Genomic DNA, 16,731 nt, shown 5'->3' with positions numbered 1-16,731 from the left:
GGATCATTTTCTTAATGTCTCCGCTATTAGTTTGGCGGCCCCTTTGGCAGTATTAGCATTCTCGCTGATACTGATACACTCTGGTTGTGTGTTGTGTCCTGGGGGCAGCATGCAGGTACAATTCTATTAAAGGGACCTGTTTGTTTGTGGTCTATTTTCTCTCTATGTTATGTGGTCTTGTACCTGGAATATTAAGGCAGTTGAAGATATAGAACAATTATATATTTTCTAGTCAATCATTGTTTGTATCAATACTCTAACTGAACTGTAATTTCTTGAGTCTGTGAAAGCTTATATAATGCGGCAGCAACAGTTTAGGAGTGGTTCATCTCTTTAAGGAATGATGGGGCCTTCCATCTCTCTCTCCCCCGTATCCCTGTCTTTGATCACACTAATCCAGCGCTAGCACCCCCCACCCTCCTGCCATAGACCCACTGCCAAACCTACCTCAGCGCGTGACAAACATTGACAGCCAGTCCCACTCCATTCCTGAGCCACTCATAGCAGGCGTTCCCCCACAGAACCCCCCCAAACACACACACACAGCCAAATACACACAGTAACACACACACATTGGCTCAAGCATGTCCACAAACACACACAAGCACACACACACACCCCTGAAAACACAACAGGCCCACAGACATGCGGGCTCTCAACACTTCATTACAGTTTTTCTCAATTGCTAAAACACTAAACCCTATTGTCTGAACCAAATGCTCAGTTGCCTGAACCCACTGATTGAATCAATCACTCTTTTGGCAAAACCATAAGCACTTTTCACCTGTTTAGACACAACTTGCCAACACATTTTCATTGGGATGCACCCGTGCTGCATAATGGTGAGCACATGTGACAAAAGTCAAACACAATTAGAGCACAGGTATCACCACTTGAACACAACAACTCAAAATTGATCACACTTGTGGCTAATGATGTGAGGAACATATACAGTAAGCCAGTTCAGAGAGCACTGGTTTGTGAGGCCCTACAATGGATAGAAATCTGAGAGGAAGAGTTCGGTGTGAGAGGAGGTCGAGGTGGTCGAGGTGGTCAGCGAAGACAAAGAACAGTAATATCTGATGAAATCAGAGCTACTGTGATTGACCATGTTCTTGTCCATGGTATGAGCATGAGGGGAGGCTGGACAAAGGGTACAACCAAACATCAGTAGATTCACTGTGTCCACCATAATCCGAAGATTTAGAGAAGAGAACAGGTAATTACCTTTTTCTGACATTATAGTACAGTATGTAAATGTTGACAGCAATTACTGTATGACATACTATATACTGTACCACAGTATACTGTAAGTGAATATATGTTTCAGTACATCACTGTACCAATGTACTGTAGTATTGTAATGGAGGGTTGGTCTAACTGTTTGTAGGCCTAGTATTCCATGTATATTTTTGTAACTCCATGTTCTCTTTTTTGTAGAATTGAAAGACTGCCACATGGGGGTGGGAGGACAGGTATGTTCTCCCCACACCAAGAGACCCTAATTGTTGATATGGTCCGTAAGAAAAATGCCATTAAACTGAGCGAAATTCAGCAGAAGATCATTGAGGACCATTTACATTTTGAGGGTATCAACAGTGTCAGCCTCTCTACTGTTGATCGTGTCCTCAAGCGCAACAGACTGCGCATGAAACAGCTATACAGAGTGCCCTTTGATCGCAACTCAGACAGAGTCAAAGAGCAAAGATTCCAGTATGTACAGGTTGGCATATATCCAGACACATTCAATGTTGATTACTCTAAGTAGTGATTTACTGTAGTGGCCTAAATCACTTTTTCCGTATCACTTACAAAACTATATCTATTTCTACAGAGGGTTTTTCAACTGGATGCAATGGAAAGACCCCATCAATACATCTACATGGATGAAGCTGGGTTTAATCTCACCAAAAGGAGAAGGAGAGGCCGTAATGTGATTGGCCATCGGCCATTGTTGGTGTTCCTGGGCAGCGTGGTGGCAATGTCACATTATGTGCTGCCATCAGCAATCATGGGGTTGTCCACCATCATGCCAACCTGGGGCCCTACAACACTCACCAGCTCCTCATTTTCCTCAATCACATGCGAGATGCTTTGTTAGGGCAGCAGGATGAGCATCCCATCTATGTTGTTGTTTGGGACAATGTGAGTTTTCACAGAGCCCTCCAGGTTAGAGAGTGGTACAATATGAACCAAGGTTTTATCAATCTTTGCCTTCCACCGTACTCCCCTTTCCTAAACCCCATTGAGGAATTCTTCTCCTCATGGCAGTGGAAGGTATATGAACGCCAACCTTACACCAGGGTAAATCTCCTGCAAGCCATGGGACTTGCCTGTGGTGACATAGGTGTGGAGGCATGCCAAGCCTGGATACGGCATGCCAGGGGTTTTTTCCCCGTTGCCTGGCCAGACAAAATGTGGCCTGTGATGTGGATGAAGTCCTGTGGCCTGACCCAGTACGGAGACATGATGCTGTGGCTGAGTAATGCACTTATTTGTATATTTTTGTACTTTATTTTTACATGGGCTTACTGTACACAAGTGGCAAACGCATAAGATTTCTGTTTGTTTTTACAAGTGCTACATGTAAATGCACAATATTTCTGTTTTGTTTTTTTGTACAAGTGCTAAATGCACAGGTTTTTTTTGTTTTGCAACATGCATTTAGCCTACAGTGAACAATAAACATTTATTTCTCCAGCTTCATGTCCTGAGCATTGTGTTTTCTATTTTTCTACGTAGTGTTTAGTGACTGTTCAGTAGTGTTTTTTATTTTGATTGACTCGGGGCACGATTTGACAACATAGTTCAGTTTTGAGCACAGATTGAACTGTTTTGAGGTGAAAGTTTGGTTTTGCAAGAAGAGTCTGAGGTTTTGTGAATGTAGCTTGAAAATTGGGTTTTGTGTTCACAGTTAAGAGAAAAGGAGAGCAGCTTTCAAGAAATGTGTCTTAGCAATCGAGAAAAACTGTAAGAGAAGCAGTGATTGAAAAACGATCCGATTAGCTTAGTCTGAAGAGCGGGGTGACCGAAATAACTGTCATTTCAACCTTGAACGAGAAACAACTGTAAGTGCTTTTAATTAGACACACAACACAGCGGAATAGTCTTGCAATGAGAGAGAGAGAGAGAGAGAGAGAGAGAGAGAGAGAGAGAGAGAGAGAGAGAGAGAGAGAGAGAGAGAGAGAGAGAGAGAGAGAGAGAGAGAGAGAGAGAGAGAGAGAGAGAGAGAGAGAGAGAGAGAGAGAGAGAGAGAGAGAGAGAGAGAGAGAGAGAGAAGAGAGAGAGAGAGAGAGAGAGAGAGAGAGAGAGAGAGAGAGAGAGAGAGAGAGAGAGAGGTGTATTTCTCCTCCTTCCCCGGCAACTTTATGAAAACTTTGTTGAAGTAAAAGGGTGGCAAAACTTCCTTAAAAATGTTTTTCCATTTAGATTTACAATATTTAATTTAGATCTCTAGAGAGAGAAAAATGTGATGTTCTACATCTATCTGCTTAAATTATGTAATTTAACATTCTCAGTTTTCTTTTGCTACCATTTAGAGAGAAAGATACACATGGATACACATTTAAAGAGATCATGCTACCGCTGAAACAGAATATGACTGTTTGCTATATTTTCACTGTCCGAGAGAGCTAACACTGTATTCTCTTTCAAAAGCTATTGGGATATTGTTTCACCATATGGAGGATTAGTGAGGGTAGTATTACTGTACTAAAACTAACAAAAAGGAATGGTTAGGACATTTCTGTTTCTTTCAAGATTCTCTATGTATCCCTGTTCCCTACACATTATAAGGCTCTAGCTATTCAAAAATGGTATGGGGTCGTGTGTGGCTCAGTTGGTAGAGTGTGGCGCTTGCACACCAGGATTATGGGTTCGATTCCCATTATGTAAAATGTGTGCACACATGATTGTAAATTGCTTTGGATGAAAACGTCTGCTAAATGGCATATAATATGTTTAAAGGGTTCCCCTCGTGCTGCAAAAATAAATGTGTAGATTCAAGAATACAACAGTACAATGTTAGGTGTATAAAACTAAAATATTGTCAGCTGTTTTTCAATTGGAATAGGCTTTCTCGCAACACAATAATTATTGATTCATTTTGAAACATTCTATAAATCTAGTTTTTAAAATTCTCTTGCTCTTCTTTCTAAATGTTCCCATTACACTAGAATGGATGCTGCTTTTCCATGAGTGAACCGGGACTCATCAAACCATACTACTTTCCCCTCCCTATCGGTCCCTCTCACGTCTCCTGCTCTCCCCTCCTTATGTGGGCCATGAGATGGGGGTGGAGAGAGGACATGAGGCGGAGGCACGCAAGGCTCTAAGTTCCACCCAGTGAGCAAAATTAGTTGAAAAACGTATTTTCAATGTCTTTTCAACCTCCCTGAGTGAGCTCATTTAGAGGATAGACTTTGAGTTTTGTTGATATTGGATTAGATGTGATATGACTCCTGACTGTGTCATTACTGTGTCTTTAAACCAGCCCTGTGCCTAAGCTGTCGACTCCACCAATGGGTGGTGTTTGTGTCATTCAAAGACTCATAATGCACACTAATTCCCTCATACCCAAAGATTTGGTTATCATTTTTTACCCTAAGCCTGCTTGTTGATTTGGCCTTTAAAATATAAACATATCTGAACTGGTTATAAATCCATTGGCTCTGGATAATGCTGGAGTTTTGTGTAAGACTTAAATAATTGCAGACGTTTCATCCCCAGCTGTCCTCTTTAAACGGCACAGTGAATTGAGCTCAGATTTGTGAAGTGTAGCCCTTAGTGGCCCCTGGTGGCCATGTAACAAGCATGGGGGGCCCCTATGGTAAGTGTTCTCAGGGGACCTCGGCTCTGATCCAGCTCTCCCTGGGGCCCAGTTAATTTCAGCTGCACTGAGAGTCTCTCGATATTCACCACTGCTCTCCACTCCTCCTTCCCTCGTTCTCCTGTTCTTTCTCCTCCTTCTCTTCCTCCTCTTCTTCCCACTCCTATTCGTCCTCATAAAACTCTGCTCTGTAGTCAAAAAGGTGTACTGCCATGTGGGAATCAGCTGGTCTTATTACAGGCAGGTAGAGCGAGCGGTGACGGAGAGTCAGTGACAGAGAGTCAGTGACAGAGGCGGGGCGCAGAGATACCAAGCAAGTATAGGCCCAGGGAAGGAGGGAGCTCCCGCCAACCTCCCTCTCCCCCTTCCTCTCCCCTCCAGCCCCTCCATTCCTGCCCTGCGGCTCAGCTGAGGGGGGTGGGGTGAGGAGGGAGGGCAGTGGGGGCGCACAGATCATGCCGGGCGGCTCCACAGGAGTGATAAGAGCGAATAAGCTGTCAGCGTCGGCGTTGGATGGGCCTTATTGTTCATATTTAGATGGAGGAACAATGGCGGGGTGTCAGGCGCCCATAGTTCATAATCTGCTGATGCTGACCAAGTGTCAGTGTGATCCATGAGCGCTGTGGCTCCTGAATCCTTAAGCAATCCCCCGTAGGAATGTCATGGGGGAGAGTACAAATGGGACAGCATCTGCTGGACTATAGATAGGTATAGAAGAAGGGGGGGGGAACGTGGGGTGAAAAGAAAAGAGAAAGAGACATATTTAAAAAAGAGAAGAGAGGGAGAAAATACAGTGGGATGAAAGGACATTTCCTGATGATGGAGAGAAGTTTCCCATGTTTTTTCAAAGGGAGTCCAATTGTGGGGGGATTTGGGCGGGTGCTTCAGAGAAAGGCTAGAGCCAGACACCTGCGTGGAGAGAGGGATAAATAGATGGATGGTAGAGATGGAGAGAGTGAGATGAAGAGGCGGACAGAGAAAAGGGGAGAAAGAGGGACAGATTGCGAGGGGCCCTTGGCTGTAGCGCTCACAGCTGCAGGTGAGAGAGAGGAGAATGGATGTCAGATTAGAGAGGGGGCCCTCAAGAGATCCTTCCCTCACAACGAGAGCCTGATTCAGGGCAGAGACACTCAGAGAGACAGGGAGACCACTGGAGCTCACACGGTTAATAACATTAAGAACCACACCACTCTCACTGCTAAGTAACTACACACTCTCTACACTGTTTCAAAACTAAACTGACTGACAACACTCATGAGAGTGGATGCACACGCCTGTGTCACGTGTTTGTTGGCGTTTTTAAATGTGTCACATGGAAAATGGCCCCCTCCAGGCACTCTTAATTTACTGTCAAAACCATTAGACATGCAGGGGGAGGAAAATAAGAGATGGTATCAGTTACGCATGAGCTACAGTAATTAGCCCCCGTGTGTGTGTATGTGTGTGTGTGTGTGTGTGTGTGTGTGTGTGTGTGCGTATACAGTATGAGGGAGAAAGATATTGTGAGTGTGTGTGTGTGTTTGAATGTACAATACGTCCCCTGAGCTACACAATACATATCATAAAAAAATATGCAAACAGGAATAATCTTTGTCAGCTTTGTTGCAAATTCTCTAAATTATGAATTTTCTCTTAGGAGTCATAATTGTAATATGTGCTATGCTAATGGTTCCATTCATTTTTAGATGACATGGTTGTAAGAGAGGTGCCATGTCATGCCATCCTGATTACCCCCATGGATCCCGAACTGCCCATCCACCACCCCTCTGCGTCCCATGTCAGTCCCCTCGCATGTCCCCTCTCCCCCCACCGAGGCCTAGTGGTGTGTGTGGCAGGCCAGCTTAGGCACGTCATGTGATTTCAGCCTATTGTTGATACTTACTGAACTGATTAAAAACAAATCCCACGATAGCAACCACTTTTACTGTCATTAATATTTATTCCATTTCTTAAAGGGAAAGTGTTTCCTTACTAGGATATGAGCGATGGATCAACATCCCTTGTCTCACTACGTCTGCGTCCCAAATGGCCCCTTATTCTCTTTATAGTGCACTACTTTTGACAAGGGCCATAGGCTCTGGTCAAAAGTAGTGCACTATAAAGGGAATAGGGTGCCATTTGGGACGCGGCTTAGATCTTTACCCAGCAGGCTCCGTTGCCCTGTGTTCTGTGGGCCGCAGTGTTCCATGGCTCTGTTCAGTGTCAAGAGCAGTGGGTTGACGTCCAAGACAAACAAAACAGTCTACCAGAGTCTCCCTGCTCGCTGACAGCCACAGGAAAGGGGGAGAGCGAGAGAGAGAGGCCGGTCCTTTGCATCTGAAACGCCATTGACATCACTCCGAGCTAAGCCAGTCCTCCGCACGCCGGTCCAACTCGCTCCCCAAGGCCACGGCTCTGCCCTGTAATCAGTTTTTGTATCCCGTTACAACCCCCCTACATACAAACACACCCCACCTTCTACCCCAACGCGAACCCACCACCTAAGCACCCTCCACCCCCCACGGCCCACTCCTACCATTCAAGTTAGGGCTATTGACAAACATACAGACCCCAGTAATACCACTGGTGTTTTCCAGGCCTATCTGACTAGCTAGGGGGTGGAAGGATTACTTTATACTATTCCAGGTATTCCTTAAAGAGGTAGGGTTTCAAGTGTCTCCGGAAGGTGGTCAGTGACTCTGCTGTCCTGGCGTCGTGGGGGAGCTTGTTCCACCATTGGGGTGCCAGAGCAGCAAATAGCTTTGACTGGGCTGAGCGGGAACTGTGCTTCCGTAGAGGTAGGGGGGCTAGCAGGCCAGAGGTGGATGAATGTAGTGCCCTCGTTTGGGTGTAGGGTCTGATCAGAGCCTGAAGGTAAGGAGGTGCCGTTCCCCTCACAGCTCCGTAGGCAAGCACCATGGTCTTGTAGTAGATGCGAGCCTCAACTGGAAGCCAGTGGAGTGTGCGGAGGAGCGGGGTGACATGAGAGAACATGGGAAGGTCGAACACCAGACGGGCTGCAGCGTTCTGGATAAGTTGTAGGGGTTTAATGTCTGCTTTAGGATTCTGTCAAGTTCTTCAGGTACATCACAACACTCTCCTTTGTCTCCACATTTCTAAAGATAATCCACACCCCCACTGTGGTGTTGTATCAGTCCATTGGTAAATATCGTCATAGAAACATATGTTCAACCCTCACCAAATGATGTTACATTAATACATTTTCAACAATGTCAGTGTCACCTCGCACTTCGCTGAGGCCTTGATAACGGAAGTATGGTTGAAACAAGGCCATGTGTTAAATGTGAAGATATGTCAAACGTAAAAGGAACACTTTATCTAACACATAAGCAAACAATAGAAAGAAGAGAAATTGGAGCATGACTCAAATCTGTCACTGAATACTAACATGTTACATCTGAGCTATAGAATAGGAGCCTTATGCAGAAGCTGCCACACACTGGAAACTGATGGAAGGACCCATATACATTTCAGGTGATGTCACATTCTGTATCGAACTGTGACCGACCTTGCTCCGCTATTATAAAGGAATATAAAATAAGTATTGACACAGTCTTTATACTCCCAATGGTGGATGATGGCAACACGTATGAACCATTGCTTCAACCCTCAGAGACAGAGAGAAGGTCTTGCCTCAGCCGGGTGTGGCTGGCAGCCGAGGCCTCAGGCATCAGTGAGTGTGTGTGATTGTCATCAGTGTGTGAGCCCAGGAGAGATCCTGGTGGAATAACATCCAGTGACCTTAGCCTTATGTGGTAGGCAGCTGCTCTGGGGGTCAGGTGTATGGTGTTCATTTTAGGACACCCTAAGGGCTGACAATTGACTCAAGAAGGGATGAGGCTTAAAGCTTACGTACATCCTAAAATGTACACCGTACACGTGGAGGGCTCTGACTCCAGGACATAGCAACACTTGCATCAGACTACAAACACCTGGGTCCTCCTCTCTCAGGCCACTATAGAGACCATGCCAAGCTAGGGCCTAGTTAAGTAATATATTTAATTAAGTAATAAATTATGTTCGCTACATGCTTCTTTCACATACAAATTTCAATCGTTCTATAAAGAATTGAATTGTCAATTAAAAGTATTCTCCACACCGATAGGATTGGTCTGAGCAAGGACCTGCATAGAATCACTGATCCACAAATCACCTTGCATCCCAAAACAACTGCTCATCAAAGTGCTGAAGCTTAGAAAATCTGACAGCGCCATGTGAGGAGGGCCTTGATTCTCTGATTTAGAACACAAACAAACTCCTCCACAACTTGTCAAGTCACCCAGAACAACATCAGCAGAGATACAGTATTTTTAACTGACAATAAAATTATGTATAGAACCATTGAAATGTTTACGTGAAAGAAGCGTGCAGCAAACATGATTTATTACTTAATTGAGTTGAGTGTGTGAATGAAGAGTGACAAGACGTGTCATTGCAGAGTGCCACAGGTAATTACGTGCTACTAAATTGGGCTTTGTCGAGGTGAGAGTCTCACAATGCTTATATACGCCAGAGTTGGGCCCCACACATCCAAGCTGTTTTTATTTGTGAGGAACTCATCTGTGCAGAATTTGGGGGGGGTGATGTCATAGCTGGCTCACAACATGTAGCTTACATATGCAACACAGAAACGCACGCACGCACACACACACACACACACACACAGTCAATCGGTATGCTAAAAGCAACTTGTAATCAAGCTGAAAAACATGTCTGTTAGAAATCACTCAATCCTGACGAGATGTATAATCAAATTACCTGAGGAATTAGTGTGTTGTTGTGTCAACATCCATGTAACATACCTGAAGGCTCTAGAATGACTTAACAACGTAATTGTACATAATAATAATATGCCATTTAGCAGACGCTTTTATCCAAAGCGACTTACAGTCATGTGTGCATACATTTTTACATATGTGTGGTCCCGGGGATCGAACACACTACCCTGGCGTTACAAGCGCCATGCTCTACCAATTGAGCTACAGAGGACCACAAACATATTGTATAGGTTGCACTTAGAAGGAATGATATTGCTGGATTGTGAACTACACATTACAGAGGACATTGGGGGTCACACACCAGAGCATCACACATAGGCTACACTGCTAACCCAACTATTTCCTCATTATATGTTGAGCCCTGACCCTTGACCTTGGTCTAACCTTGTGAAACACAAAGGGGACTTCAGAACACAACACACTTTAATTAAACACTTTTTTTTTGGGGGGTAGACCAGCTTCAATATTGCAGATAGATTGTGGCTTCCATCAATGTACTGTAATTGTCTGCATCATTTCTAATCCCCCATAAATGTATACAGTGAGGGAAAAAAGTATTTGATCCCCTGCTGATTTTGTACGTTTGCCCACTGACAAAGACATGATCAGTCTATAATTTTAATGGTAGGTTTATTTGAACAGTGAGAAACAGAATAACAATAAAAAACCCAGAAAAATGCATTTAAAAAATGTTATAAATTGATTTGCATTTTAATGAGGGAAATAAGTATTTGACTCCACTGAAAAACATTACTTAGTACTTGGTGGCAAAACACTTGTTGGCAATCACAGAGGTCAGACGTTTCTTGTAGTTGGCCACCAGGTTTGCACACATCTCAGGAGGGATTTTGTCCCACTCCTCTTTGCAGATCTTCTCCAAGTCATTAAGGTTTCGAGGCTGACGTTTGGCAACTCGAACCTTCAGCTCCCTCCACATATTTTCTATGGGATTAAGGTCTGGAGACTGGCTAGGCCACTCCAGGACCTTAATGTGCTTCTTCTTGAGCCACTCCTTTGTTGCCTTGGCTGTGTGTTTTGGGTCATTGTCATGCTGGAATACCCATCCACGACCCATTTTAAATGCCCTGGCTGAGGGAAGGAGGTTCTCACCCAAGATTTGACAGTACATGGCCCCGTCCATCGTCCCTTTGATGCGCTGAAGTTGTCCTGTCCCCTTATCAGAAAAACACCCCCAAAGCATAATGTTTCCACCTCCATGTTTGACGGTGGGGATGGTGTTCTTGGGGTCATAGGCAGCATTCCTCCTCCTCCAAACACAGCGAGTTGAGTTGATGGCAAAGAGCTCGATTTTGGTCTCATCTGACCACAACACTTTCACCCAGTTCTCCTCTGAATCATTCAGATGTTCATTGGCAAACTTCAGACGGGCCTGTATATGTGCTTTCTTGAGCAGGGGGACCTTGCGGGTGCTGCAGGATTTCAGTCCTTCACGGCGTAGTGTGTTACCAATTGTTTTCTTGGTGACTATGGTCCCAGCTGCCTTGAGATCATTGACAAGATCCTCCCGTGTAGTTCTGGGCTGATTCCTCACCGTTCTCACAATCATTGCAACTCCACAAGGTGAGATCTTGCATGGAGCCCCAGGCCGAGGGAGATTGACAGTTATTTTGTGTTTCTTCCATTTGCGAATAATCGCACCAATTGTTGTCACCTTCTCACCAAGCTGCTTGGCGATGGTCTTGTAGCCCATTCCAGCCTTGTGTAGGTCTACAATCTTGTCCCTGACATCCTTGGAGAGCTCTTTGGTCTTGGCCATGGTGGAGAGTTTGGAATCTGATTGATTGATTGCTTCTGTGGACAGGTGTCTCTTATACAGGTAACAAACTGAGATTAGGAGCACTCCCTTTAAGAGTGTGCTCCTAATCTCAGCTCGTTACCTGTATAAAAGACACCTGGGAGCCAGAAATCTTTCTGATTGAGAGGGGGTCAAATACTTATTTCCCTCATTAAAATGCAAATCAATTAATAAAATTTTTGACATGCGTTTTTCTGGATGTTTTTGTTATTCTGTCTCTTACTGTTCAAATAAACCTACCGTTAAAATTATAGACTGATCATGTCTTTGTCAGTGGGCAAACATACAAAATCAGCAGGGGATCAAATACTTTTTTCCCTCACTGTATATATATATATTTTTTCCTTTGTTATTTTCCCCTAACCCTACCACCCCTCCCGTAATTGGAGTAAACTAATTGACAACAACACTTAGGCTTCTACTTCCAGCTTATACATACTATATACATTTATGGACACAGTATATTTTACAATAGTTATCTTTTGTTTGTTTTTAGTCCCATCCTTCAGCTACCCTCAACCCCTGTCATCTATCTCTGAAGACCATCCAGTTTGGATTTCTATTTGCCAGATATTTTTCAACTGTGCTGTTTCACAAAAGTTCTGAACCTATATACATTTTACAGACACAGTATATTTTACATTAGTTATCTTGTTATTTTTAGTCCCACCCTTCAGCTCCACTCAACCCCTCCCATCTACACTATATATACAAAAGTATGTGGACACCCCTTCTAATGATTGGATTCGGCTATTTCAGCCAAACCCATTGCTGACAGGTATATAAGATCGAGCACACAGCCATGCAATCTCTATAGACAAACATTGGCAGTAAAATGTCCTTACCGTCACAGGATGCCACCTTTCCAACAAGTCAGTTTGTCAAATTTCTGCCATGCTAGAGCTGCCCTTGTCAACTGTAAGTGCTGTTATTGTGAAGTGGAAACGTCTAGGAGCAACAATGGCTCAGCCGCGAAGTGATAAGCCACACAAGCTCACAGAACAGGATCGCCGAGTGCTGAAGCGTGTAGCAAGTAAAAATCGTCTGTCCATTCTTGCAACACTCACTACCGAGTTCCAAACTGCTTCATGAAATGGGTTTCCATGGCCGAGCAGCCGCACACGAGCTTAAGATCACCATGCGCAAAGCATCGGATGGAGTGGTGTAAAGCTCCACGCCATTGGACCCTGGAGAAATGGAAACGCATTCTCAGGAGTGATGAATCACGCTTCATCATCTGGCAGTCCAAAGAACGAATCTGGGTTTGGCGACAGCAAGGAGAACACTACCTTCCCAAATGCATAGTGCCAACTGTATAGTTTGGTGCAGGAGGAATAATGGTCTGGGGCTGTTTTTCATGGTTCGGGCTAGGCCTCTTAGTTCCAGTGAAGGGAAATCTTAACACTTCAGCATACAATGACATTCTAGATGATTCTGTGCTTCCAACTTTGTGGTAACAGTTTGGGGAAGGCCCTTTCCTGCTTCAGCATGACAATGCCCCCGTGCACAAAGCGAGGTCCATACAGAAATGGTTTGTCGAGATCGGTGTGGAAGAACTTGACTGGCCTGCACAGAGCCCTGACCTCAACCCCATCAAACACCTTTGGGATGAATTGGAACGCCGACTGCGGGCCTAATCGCCCAACATCAGTGCCCAACCTCACTAATGCAGCAATGTTCCAACATCTAGAGGAAAGCTTTCCCAGAAGAGTGGAGGCTGTTATAACAGCAAAGGGCGGACCAACTCCATATTAGTGCCCATGATTTTGGAATGAGATGTTCGACGAGCAGGTGTCCACATACTTTTGGGCATGTAGTCTCTGAACACCATCCAGTTGCCATGTATTTTTCAACTGTGCTGTGATGTTTTACAAAAGTTCTGAACCTTTCTATTCTCATAGTTTCTACAGATTGTAAATGAAAGATAAACATTTTTGCTAAGAGTATTATTATGTTATTGATCGATTGACTATGACTTTTTAAATCCCATGCAGTGCTATTTGCAGAGTCAGCTCCAGGTAAATGTTACAATTCTTCAGCCATTCCTAAACCTGCGACCAAAAATAAGCTACATATGGACAGTACCAAAACAAATGATCTATTGATTCTGTCTCTTCGCAGCAAAATCTGCAGAGCTGGGATGGTTGTATCACCTATATAATGTATATCACATTCTATTGGTTGCAAGAATTTTGTATAATCATTTAAATTGAAAAACTCTAAATTTTGAATCCATCGTCGTTTTGTGTGTCATTTCTTAAACCATGTGCCATGGAATCGGTACAGCGAAAATCTCCCCAACTATTTTGCAATCTATATGGCACAGCTGTCTATTTTTTGGTCCTTAAATGAAACTGGTACGCTTTTTTATTCATCACAATTTTCTTTAACCAATTTTGGTATTTAATGAACGGCTGACAGACAAGTTCCTTACTTTCTTTCCCTTCCACTTGCCTCTTCCATTTTGCAGTAATGCTGCAATTAGTTGGTTGTAATTTTGAGTAGAGCAGACATTTCCATATATTTTTGTTAGCTGCATGTGTGACATAACTCCACTAGTCCTACTTATGATATAATTTACAAAGATTATACCTTTTTTTTATTTTATTTTTTATAAATGAGTATATTTGAGTTTAACCATAATATTTGTTATGTCTTTCTGGTGGATTAAACTGAAATTGCGACAGCGATATTTTTGAAATTATTTTTATTTTCAAATAACCGAAAATGAGAGGTTGTAATCTGAGTAAAGGGAAAAAGGCCATTCTTGAACATCTGCTAGAGAACCAGTTTGGTTTTAAGTACAAGTTTTGTATGTCTGAAGCCTTTAGTGAGAGGTCTAATGCTTTAATATTTAATAATTTCTGCCCTCCGAATTCATATTAATTATATAAATAGGCCCGCTTAATTTTGTCTGGCTTGCCGTACCATATAAAAATTGAATATTTTTTACTCATATAATAAAAAAAACAAGTTGCTAGGTTTAGGCAAGGCCATAAGCAAATAGGTAAGCTCGGATATGACTAAAGAGTTAATCAGGGTGATTTTTCCACAAATACACAGGTATTTTCCATTCCATGGCAAGATCTTATCTATTTTTGCTAATTTTCTATTAAAATGTATTTTAGTGATAACATTTCTTTCTTTCGGGACATGAATACTGAGTATGTCCACTTCACCGTCAGACAATTGTATTGGTAAACTATACGGTAATGTAAAAGTTGTATTTTTTTGTGATCCAATACGTAATATAGTACACTTAACATAATTTGGTTGTAATCCAGAGAGGTTAGAAAAATTATCTTGATCCTTTATGAGGCTGTGGAGGGATTCAAATTGTGGATTTAAAATAAAACATGAATCATTAGCATACAATGACACCTTTGTTTTTAAGCCCTGGATTTCTAGCCCCTTGATATTATTGTTGGATCTGATTTTAATAGCTAGCATTTCGATGGCCATAATAAATAGATATGCCAATAGTGGACAACCTTGTTTTACTCCTCTTGACAGTTTAACACTTTCTGAGAAGTAGCCATTATTTACTATTTTACACCTAGGGTTACTATACATAACTTTAACCCAATGTATAATAGATTCTCCAAAATTGAAATATTCCAGGCATTTATACAGTATATAAATTCCAGTCGTACTTTATCAAAAGCCTTTTCAAAGTCAGCTATGAATACCAGGCCTGGTTTCCCAGATTTTTCATAGTGTTTTATTGTTTCCAGTACTTGTAAATTTTTTTTGAATGGACTGGATCTTTGTATTTACCACTTGGGTCCTGTTTCAGTAATAATGAAATCAGACCTTCTTGTTGAGTATCTGATAATCTAAATTCTTTGTAGGAGTGGTTAAAACATGCTAATAACGGTCCTCTGAGTACATCAAAAAAGGTTTGATATACCTCAACTGGTATGCCATCAAGCCCTGGAGTTTTCCCGGACTTAAAGGCTTTAATTGCATCAAGAAGTTCCTCCTCTGTAATTTGGCATTCACATCAGTCTTTCTGTCCAGCTGTTAATTTTACATTATTAATATAAAAAAATCCTTACAATTAACTTTGATTAGTGGAGATGGAGGAGACTGAAACGAAAACATATGCTTAAAGTACTTTGCTTCCTCTTTCAAAATATCGTTTGGTGAATCATGGGTGACTCAGTCATGTAACAAGTTTAAGTAAATTATTTCTATGTTGAAGATTAAAAATTTATTTGGTGCATTTTTTCCCATATTCCATCCAGTTCGCTTTGTTTGTATAATATATTACACTTGATCTTTCTTGAATAAGTTCCTCCATTTGTTTAATTTTTTCCTCTAATATATTCTGTGCCTCTATGGTACAGTTTTTATTGCTATCTATCTGTACTGTTAGTCCCTCTATTTCCTTTGCTAATATTAATTATTTTGACCTAAATTGCTTTTGTTTTAAAGATGAGTATTGAATTGCATGAACTAGCCAGCTAGCTAGCTAGGTTGCAATGGAGCCCGCTTCGCCTGGAATAGCTAACAAACGTTTCCAGCGCTGTAGAAGCTGTGTTTATTACACTCTTGTCCGGGACAATATTGACAATCAAGAGTTCCAATGCAGCAATTGTTTGCCTGCGGGGGATTGCAGGAATGAGGTGGCTATCCTTAGCAAGCAAATTTCTATTCTACACAAACTTATGGGGAAAACGCAAATTTGAACTTTCTCGTTCTCAACTCCTGTGGCTAGACCCCGCTCGGGCCTGATGGATGTATCCCCGCCTTGTCATCTGTCCCTATCCAAAAGGCCTGTGCTACCTGGACCTTGCCTGCCAAGGAAGTTGTCTCCATCTGCTTCTCCTCCTCCATCTTGTAGTGGAGTAGACGGAGAACAGCAAGAAGATTGTTCCAATCAGCTCTGGTCCCATTTCACAAGTCGTGGAAACCGAAGGAAGCTGTTACAGGAGGGGGTCGCAGTTCTGGAGCGACCACTAGGTGTCATCCTCTGACAACCTTAGGCACCTCCTCACTCACAGTCTGGACTAATCAGTATCCTATTGGTGTCACCTGTGTCTACCTGTTCACCTGTGTATTTATGCCCTCACTTCTCTGTGTTCCCTTGCTCAGTTTTCTCTGTTAGTTTCTCTATGTCCAGCAGTACTACTCAGTGTCTGTACAAGTACTTGAGAAGTGTTCTCCCTGTTTCGTTATTTGTTTCAGTCGTAGGTAGTATTTTGTATTTTGGCTGTCAGCCGGTTTCCGGAGACTTATTTGCTCCACATTTCTTTTATCGTGATGAGTCCGTTATTTTGTATTCTGGCTTCGGGACCACCAGTAAA

The sequence above is a fragment of the Coregonus clupeaformis genome, unplaced genomic scaffold, assembly GCF_020615455.1.
Source record: "Coregonus clupeaformis isolate EN_2021a unplaced genomic scaffold, ASM2061545v1 scaf0356, whole genome shotgun sequence".
Classification (NCBI taxonomy): domain Eukaryota; kingdom Metazoa; phylum Chordata; class Actinopteri; order Salmoniformes; family Salmonidae; genus Coregonus; species Coregonus clupeaformis.
The sequence above is the reverse complement of the archived record's forward strand: the minus strand, read 5'-3'. Positions refer to the sequence as shown.